An 8,675-nucleotide genomic window follows, 5' to 3' on the forward strand; every position below is an offset into this window, starting at 1 on the left:
CTGAGCTGTGAAGCCAGCTGCTTCCACTGGTGGGTCCTTTTTGCTGTCACCAGCCACACTGCCACAGCTAACATCTTTGACAGACACGTTCTTGACATTGAACCTACCTTGTCTCCAGGAAGAGCTTCACTCAAAGCTTCATGGTGCATTTCAACAGACTTTATTTCAGTTGTAACATTGACTAGAGCAAAGGTGACCACCATGCGGGCTTTCAGAACACCAGTCTCCTCTGGGCCCACAGGGACAGCACCATTTTGTAGATGTCCTGGAGGGGCAGACACAGGGGCTTGTCATTTGGATGAGTTGGTGGCAGGATGCAATCCACAGCTTCAAGCAGTGCGGTTCCACTGGCATTGCATCTTCACCAGTGACTTTTCCTCCCTTGAACCAAGACATGTTAGCGCCTGGCTCCAGGATATTGTCACCATCCCAACCAGAAAACTGCACAAATGCTACTGTAGACAATTTTCTTAATGGAGGTGCTGACTTTCAAGTAACTTCCTCATCTCTCTTCTGGCTGCTGGACGACTCAGTGGAATACATTTTGTTAGAGCAACAATCATTTGTTTCATACCCACCTAGTGTGTAAGCCAGAAGGGCATGCTCATGGATCTGCCCATTCCTGGAGATACCCGCTTTGAATTCACCAGCACCAGCAGCAACAATCAGGACAGCACAGTCAGCCTGAGATGTGCCTGTAATCCTGTTTTTTATACCTTATCTGTGTCCTGAGGCATCAAGGGTGGTCACATAATACTTGCTGGTCTTGAATTTCCACAGGGAAAAAACAATGACAATACCATGCTCGCGTTCAGCTTTCAGTTTATCTGAGACCCAAGCATACTTTTAGGAGCCTTCCTTATCTCAGCAGCCTCCTTCTCAAAATTTTCATTGTTTTTTTTTTTTTTTTGTCAATCGCACATTTGTAGATCTGTTGGCCAGTAGTGGTAGATTTGCTAAAATCTACATGTCCAATGACAATGATGTTGATATACTAGTAAGTCTTTTCCTTTCCCATTTTGGCTTTGCTATAGTAGTGGTTGTTACAACACCTGTGTTCTGGTGGCAAACCTGTTGTGAAAAGCTTGGGTCATCTTGCTACATAGGCATTTGACCAACAGGAACTGGGTATTGCTCTCTTCAAAAACCATTCAGATAATGACAACATTATTATGATCAAGAAACAATGAGATCTCAAACAGGGGAAAACTTGTAATTTTATTTCTCTCCTCATCATCAGAATATTTTTTAAAACTTATAACTTTATAAACACCTAAGATCTTCTTTTGATTTTCTACAGGAGAAAGCTGCCCCCAAGTTCTTGCTCTGATGCTAGATAATTTAGTTCCTCCATGTATGTCCCTGAATCTTTTCAAGCTGCTTCCCCAGTGCTGGACTTCAGAGGGAGTGAGTGCTAGTAAATAGGTCTATGGGGCCCTTTAAGAGGAACTGCCTGGGTCTCTGGCTGCCTCCATTTCACTCAGCCACAATCTCCACTGGTTTTTATGGCCCCAAGTTATAGGGGCTTCTCTTCCTGGCACTGGAGCCTTGGGCTGAGGCATCTGGTGTGGGGTTGGGACCCCTTGCTCCTCAAGGCAGGAACTCCATGGCCCATATATCACTCCCCATTAAAAAAAATGCCACACATGGGTGTTGGACCAGCCCATTCCAGGCCTCCACCCCTCTTACCCATCTCAATGTGTCTTCCTCTTTAATTCTCTAGTTGTAGGGCTTTTCTTCAGCTATATTTCAGGTGGTTCTGAATTATGGTTATTCTGTGGTTTAGTTGTAACTTTGATGTGGTTCTGAGAGGATGTGAGTACCGTGTTTATCTATACCACTATCTTGGCCCCTCCTCTGGACATATTTTTTTATTGCTTGTCATGCAGCAGCTAGACATGGCATTCCCTAGATCTCCATTTGTGTTTCAGTGATCCTAGATCCAAAGAAAGCTATTTAAGTCCCTTACTTTGTTGTGTTCTTTTAAATTTTTATTTAATTTAGACTTTTAATATTTGCAAGTGGGATAAAAAAAGAGTTTGGCTCCTCAGAACTAATTGTATCTGCAAAGACCTCTGAGGAGGTAGCATTATATAAAGGGAAAGGGAATCCAGAAGAGCAGGGCACCTTACAACAGCTGATGCTCCATTCACAGACTTCCCCTGTTTTTTTTTTTTAGTCTGGGAAACTCAAATTAGCCTTGAATTAATGCTTAAGAGTTGCCATTTGAAAGTGTGGTTAAATAAAGCTTGGACTAGCAGGCATACCAAATGTGAGTTTGCCCAACTGCTAGGGCACATGGAAAATTTCAAGAAGACAAACACTTTTATTAAGAATTTCATCAAACAAGGTTTTTTCAGGTATGGTTTCAAAAATGATTATTTATGATTTCTATCAAGCAATTATTCCATGAAGTGCTTTTTCTACTACAGGCGTTTTAAAAATTGTAATAGAAAATGATTGATTTTTAAAATATGTCTGATGTAACATTTTAGAAGATTTATTTAATATCCTTAACCAACTTGAGAGGAGATACAAAATGAAAGAACTGTAATAGTTAATACTCAATAACAAGTATTTTAAAAATTAAAATGATATTCAAGAGCAATATTAAGAAGCAGAAGTCTTAATTTATCTCACTGACAGTTTTCACAGTTCAGTGCTTCATGGGGTTAAGTACCTTCATATAGGTCACCAAGACAACCTAGTCATCTATTTGCAACAGAATTTAAAAAATAGAAAACATAAGTAGAAAAATCATCTACTTTGATAGCTATAGACCCCAAAGATGAAAAAAAGGAAATAACTTGAAAGAGAAGATAAAAATGAAAAAATTGGGGTGGGAAAGGTGTCAGGTGATGACAATAAGAATATATGATGAAGAGTGAGCTAGAGGTGGAGGTGAGGAGGGGGAGAGAGGAGGGCAGTCCTGGGTTCTTCAGACTATGAAGTGTTGAGCACTGCACACAACCCTGCTGGGGCGTGTTCTGGGCTCTGGGGAAGATAAAGGTCAGCATTATGATAGGAACCCTGTGAACACTATTAAAGTAAGTACTCCTCTCCCTCTCTATTTCATGTAACACCCCCTCATGTCAGCAAACTAATTAGAAATTCATATTTTGTGTTCTAAAACATGCGCATTTTTCTTTTTGTAGGAAGATTTTATTATACCAAATGGTACATTTCATTTTATTTGCCTCAGTTTCTGCTGGTAAGTAGAGATTTATCTTAAGTATGAACTGGAAATAGCTTGTCTCCTGAATTTGATTACAAAACAAGAGGGCATAAGCCCAGAGACAGAAATCACACCACAGTCCCATACATGTTGGAAAATCTCACACCATCCACTCCAGGGAAGGGAGGAAATAAAATCATTTTATTTATTTTCCTCTTAAGGTTCCAGGGGTTTTCAAAGCAGGAAGGAAAGTGAGATGACAGAGTTTATAGTCATGGGAAATTATGTCTATATGTATATTTCTAACTATATTTATTTCTATACCTATATTCATATGTAAATTCACATCACACATTTAAATTATATTTAAGAAGAATATTAAAAATATAACCAGATGTCTGGATTTGCCTCATTGATTAGTCAGTTTGCCATAAAGCAGTCAGTTTAATGCAAGACATACATACATGCAATTTTGGACTGAAAAATATTATGCAAATATTTACACAATTAGACTTTATACATTTCAATAATTTACTGCTGTTAATTCTCCACTTCACATAATGTCCACTACATTTGTTTACAAATTACTTAACCAATATTCAGAAGGATGTATCAATACAAGTAATTTTGGCCCCTATGTTTATTCGCTATTTAAGATGAAAACTTAAGCATTTATTTTTCTTAAATGTTTCCCTTTATTTATTATTATTGTTGCTGCTGTTGTTGTTAATTCTCACCCGAGGATGTTTTTCCATTGATTTTTAGGAAGAGTGGAAGAGAGAGGGAAAGACAGGGAGAGAAACATCAGTGTAAGAGAAACACATGGATTGGTTGCCTCCTGCAGGAGCCCTCACCAGGGCCCAGGCCAGGGAGGAGCTTGCAACCGAGGTATGTGCCCTTGACTGGAATTGAACCCGGGACCCTTTGGTCCGCAGGCCTATGCTTTATCTGCTGAGCCAAACTGGCTAGAGCAAGCATTTATTTTTAAAGTCACATATATTACAGTTAATTTCTATCACTGTTGCTAGCATTTTATGCAGAATAAACATTTTTGGCATATGTGAAAAACAGCAATCTAGGTAAAAAGATTTAAAATAAAATAAATTCTATTACAGTTAATAATTTAATTTTTCATTGTGACAAGATTCTTCTCAGGTTGTTATGTTTCTTCATTGTAAAATAATAGTGTTATTTCATTGATAAACAATCAGTGATAACTAAATGGACATACTTTGAACAATGGACCCGACAATGCATTCTTTACATATGCATATGGAACACTCACAAAATGTGACCACATACAAGGCTCCAAGGCAAGTCTCAACAAATTTTAAAGAATTAAAATTATGCAGAATTTGTCATCCAGTCACAGTGGAATTGAGCTAAAAAATAAAAGAGAACTGGAAAATCTCCAAATGTTTAAAAATTAAGTAATACCCTTTTAAATAAATATGGGTCAAAGAAGACATTCAATGGAAATTAGAAAATAGCTCTAGCCGGGTTGGCTCAGTGGATAGAGTATCAGCCTTCAGACCAAAGGGTCTCAGGTTCAATTCTGATCAAGGGCACATAACTTGGTTGCAGGCTCCTCCCCTGCCTGGGCCCTGGTCAGGGCTCATGCAGGAGGCAATCAAGCGATGTGTTTCTCTCACATCGATGTTTCCCTCTCTCTTCCACTTTTCATAAAAATCAATGGAAAAATATCATTGGGTGAGGATTAACAAAAAATAAAATAAAAATGTATATTTAATTGAATAATAATGAACATATGGCATATCAAAGCTTTGGGATGTAGCTGAATCAGTACTGAGATCATGGGTGTAGACCTACAGGCATTCATTAGAATAAGGAAAAAGGTAAAAATTAATGATATAAGAATCCAGTTCAAGAAGGTAGAACAAGATTAGTAAATTAAACACAAAGAAAGTAGGAAGAAGAAAAAATAAAGAAAATGGCAGGGAGTAATTAAATGTAAATCATATTTACTAGAGAAGATCAACATAGTCATACTCTCCAACCCATTTTATAAGGTGAGTGTACCCTTAATACTAAAACCTGACAGGAACATTATGACTAGGCCATGGAATGCTAGTGATCCTGCGGGAGCCTTTGTTTCAAATAAACATGGAGTTTTGACAGAGAAGCAAGGAACAAAGGGAAAAGCAGGAGGCCCTTTTAGACTTGGATGGGATCCTAAAGAGCATCTTTTGTTAATAAATATCTGAAAAGTGATTCAAGTCCCCACAAAGCACCCATGTCTCTGAGACTGTCGCTCATAAACACAAATCCATGGAGGCAAATGTGTTATATTGTCGTTTTCTTTTCTATCTGAGGCTGCTCATCCAAGAAACTAACATAGAGGTGTTGATTTTCCTGATTTCCAAGTTCAGTTAAGTCAGTCTCCTTTGCTTGCCTCTGTAGATGATTGCCTAATTAGACATGTGCCTAAAATACCAAATAACACCTGCCATGATTGCATCACTGAATGCGTGGCTGAGCTGTTCAAAGACCTGCTTTCAAGGAGGTGACATTACTACTGTTTACACCAAGCGCCGAGCACTGCCAAGTCATCTTTGACCCAAGGTGTTTGCTTTTCACATTTATGGCTGAGTCATCAGCTAAAGTTCCTACCAGATGGTAGGTGCTTGCATTTCTACATAGAGAAACTAGATTTTACAGAATTACCTGCTCATAAAACTCCATCTGCCATTTAATGAAATGTAATGTTAATTAAAGATATATTTCCTTCAAGTGAAATATTAAATATGACATAAAAATATGGTGTTCAGGCCCTAGCCAGTTTGGCTCAGTGGATAGAGCATCGGCCTATGCACCAAAGGGTCCCAGGTTTGATTCTGGTCAAGGGCATGCACCTCGGTTGCAGGCTCCTCCCTGGCCCGGGTTCTGGTCAGGGCACTTGCAGGAGGCAACCATTGGATGTGTTTCTCTCACATTAATATTTCTCTCTGTCTTTCCCTCTCTCTTCCACTCTTTCTAAAAATCAATGGAAAAATATCCTCGGGTGAGGATTAACAAATAATAATAATATGGTGTTTCGGCAGATCAGGGAGGAATAGACATACCTCTCAGGATGAACTGTCCAACCTCCCTTGTGTCCTCAATATTAATGGCACACTTTCTTATTTCTCTTTACCCTTATGCCTGTTAATCATTTTGTCCTTTGTTTTTCTATTGGTTATTGATATTATTTAAAGTGACATTTTTCCTAGTAATTTTATTAGAAAAAAATTAAATTTTGTAAAGATGATGAAAGAGTATAATGATCCCCTGTCACCACCAATACTTTTTGACATTGTGTCTTATTTATCTGTGTTGAACATGTTTAGCAATGTGAAATAGTTTGAAAACATAATGCTTCACCCTCAACTATTTCAACATACATCATTCTACACAAAATACATAAAAAATTTAAAAAGATCCTTTTATATCATCTGAATTGTCCCCCAAAGGTAATGTATAGCTATTAATCAAAATCTTATCAAGATTCACAAATTGTATTTGGTAGTTTTGTCTCCATAGTCACATTTTTTAAAATTTTAGAACATTCTACCCAACTGGAAAATTTTGTTGTTGTTAATCTTCACCCGAGGGTATTTTTTCCATTGTTTTTTAGAGAGAGTAGACGGGAGGAAGATAGACACAGAGAGAGAAACATCAATATGAGAGAGACACATGGACTGGTTGCCTCCCACATGTGCCCCAACCAGTCTGGGGATCGAGCTTGCAACCAATGTATGTGCCCTTGACAGGAATCAAGCCCGAGACCTTTCTGTCTGCAGGCTGACACTCTGACCACTGGGCCAAACTGGTGAGGGGAACTTGAAAATCCTATATCAGTGATGGCGAACCTATGACACGCGTGTCAGAGGTGACACGCGAACTCATTTTTTTGGTTGATTTTTCTTTGTTAAATGGCATTTAAATATATAAAATAAATATCAAAAATATAAATCTTTGTTTTACTATGGTTGCAAATATCAAAAAATTTCTATATGTGACACGGCACCAGAGTTAAGTTAGGGTTTTTCAAAATGCTGACACGCCGAGCTACACGCCAAGCTCAAAAGGTTCGCTATCACTGTCGTATATAATAAAGAGGTAATGTGCAAATTGACCGTCACACCCTCGCACAAGGTGGCCACCCCCATGTGGTCACAAGAAGGCCGCCACAAGATGGCCGGCAGGGGAGGACAGTTGTGGGCAATCAGGCCTGCAGGGGAGAGCAGTTGGGGGCGACCAGGCCTGCAGGGGAGGGCAGTTGGGGGCGACCAGGCCTGCAGGGGAAGGCAGTTGTGGGCGATAAGGCCAGCAGGGGAGGGCAGTTGTGGGTGACCAGGCCTGCAGGGGAGGGCAGTTGGGGGGGACCAGGCCTGGAGGGGAGGGCAGTTGGGGGCAACCAGGCCTGCAGGGGAGGGCAGTTGGGGGTGACCAGGCCTATACGGGAGGGAAGTTGGGGGAAACTGGGCTGGCAGGGAAGGGCAGTTGTGGGCAACCAGGCATGCAGGGGAGGGCAGTTAAGGGTGACCAGACTGGCAGGGGAGAGCAGTTGGGGGAGATCGGGTCCACAGGGGAGCAGTTAGGCATTGATCAGGCTGGCAGGGGAATGGTTAGGGGGTGATCAGACTGGCAGGCAGAAGCAGTTAGGGGTAATCAGGCAGGCAGGCAGGCGAGCGGTTGGGAGCCAGCAGTCCCGGATGGTGAGAGGGTGCAGGCTGTGATCGGGCCTAAACCAGCAGTTGGACATCCCCCAAGGCATCCCAGATTGGAGAGGGTGCATGCTGGGCTGAGGCACACCCCCGTCCAGTGCACGAATTTCATGCACCAGGCCTCTAGTTTAATAATAAAGCTTTAATGCCAAATTAAGTGATAAACATTTTTGTGTGTTATTGTTAAATTCCCAGATAATTCCATAGCACCCTGAAGATACAAAATTTACTGTTCTGGACTCTGTGACAAGAGTGGGCAATCTTTTTCTCGACAAGGCAGAGAATAAATATTTTAGGTTTTTTAGGTCTGGAGACAAAATCATGGATATTTTATAAGTATCTAATCTAATAAAAGTCAAGCATGCAAATTGACCGTACCTTTGCTACACCTTAAGCCACGCCCACCAGCCAATCAGAGTGACTATATGAAAATGAACCCAACCAAGATAGCGGCCGGCAGCCACAGAGCTGGATCAAGCAGGAGGCTTGGTTGCTCCAGTGATGGAGGAAGCCAAGCTTCCCGCCTGCCGTGGCAGGCTCTGAGCTCCACTCAAGGCAACAAAGTATCAATTATAGAAGATAAATAAACCCCAGAAAAAAGAAAAAAGAAAACAAGGAGAGGCTGGGAGCTTCCATCACCGGGTGGCTTGGCCAGCCTGAAAACGGCCCTCAGCCCCTCACCCAGACTGGCCAGGCACCCCAGTGGGAACCCCCCACCCTAAAGGGGGTGTGGCCAGCCTGAAAACAGCCATCAGCCCCTCACCCAGGCTGGC

General features: G+C 41.0%; 1 long non-coding RNA gene across 1 annotated transcript in view; it reads right to left on the bottom strand.

Moving 5' to 3' along the window:
• Positions 1-21: 21 nt before the first annotated feature.
• Positions 22-8,675, bottom strand: part of LOC106725569 — a 10,935-nt gene continuing 2,281 nt past the window's right edge. The window contains exons 2-3 of the long non-coding RNA XR_001361454.1: positions 1,542-1,547; positions 22-208 (exon numbers count right to left, since the gene is read on the bottom strand). This is a non-coding gene — a long non-coding RNA (uncharacterized LOC106725569). The remainder of the gene's footprint in view (positions 209-1,541; positions 1,548-8,675) is intronic.

The sequence above is a fragment of the Myotis brandtii genome, unplaced genomic scaffold, assembly GCF_000412655.1.
Source record: "Myotis brandtii unplaced genomic scaffold, ASM41265v1 scaffold1719, whole genome shotgun sequence".
NCBI classification, from domain to species: Eukaryota; Metazoa; Chordata; class Mammalia; order Chiroptera; family Vespertilionidae; genus Myotis; species Myotis brandtii.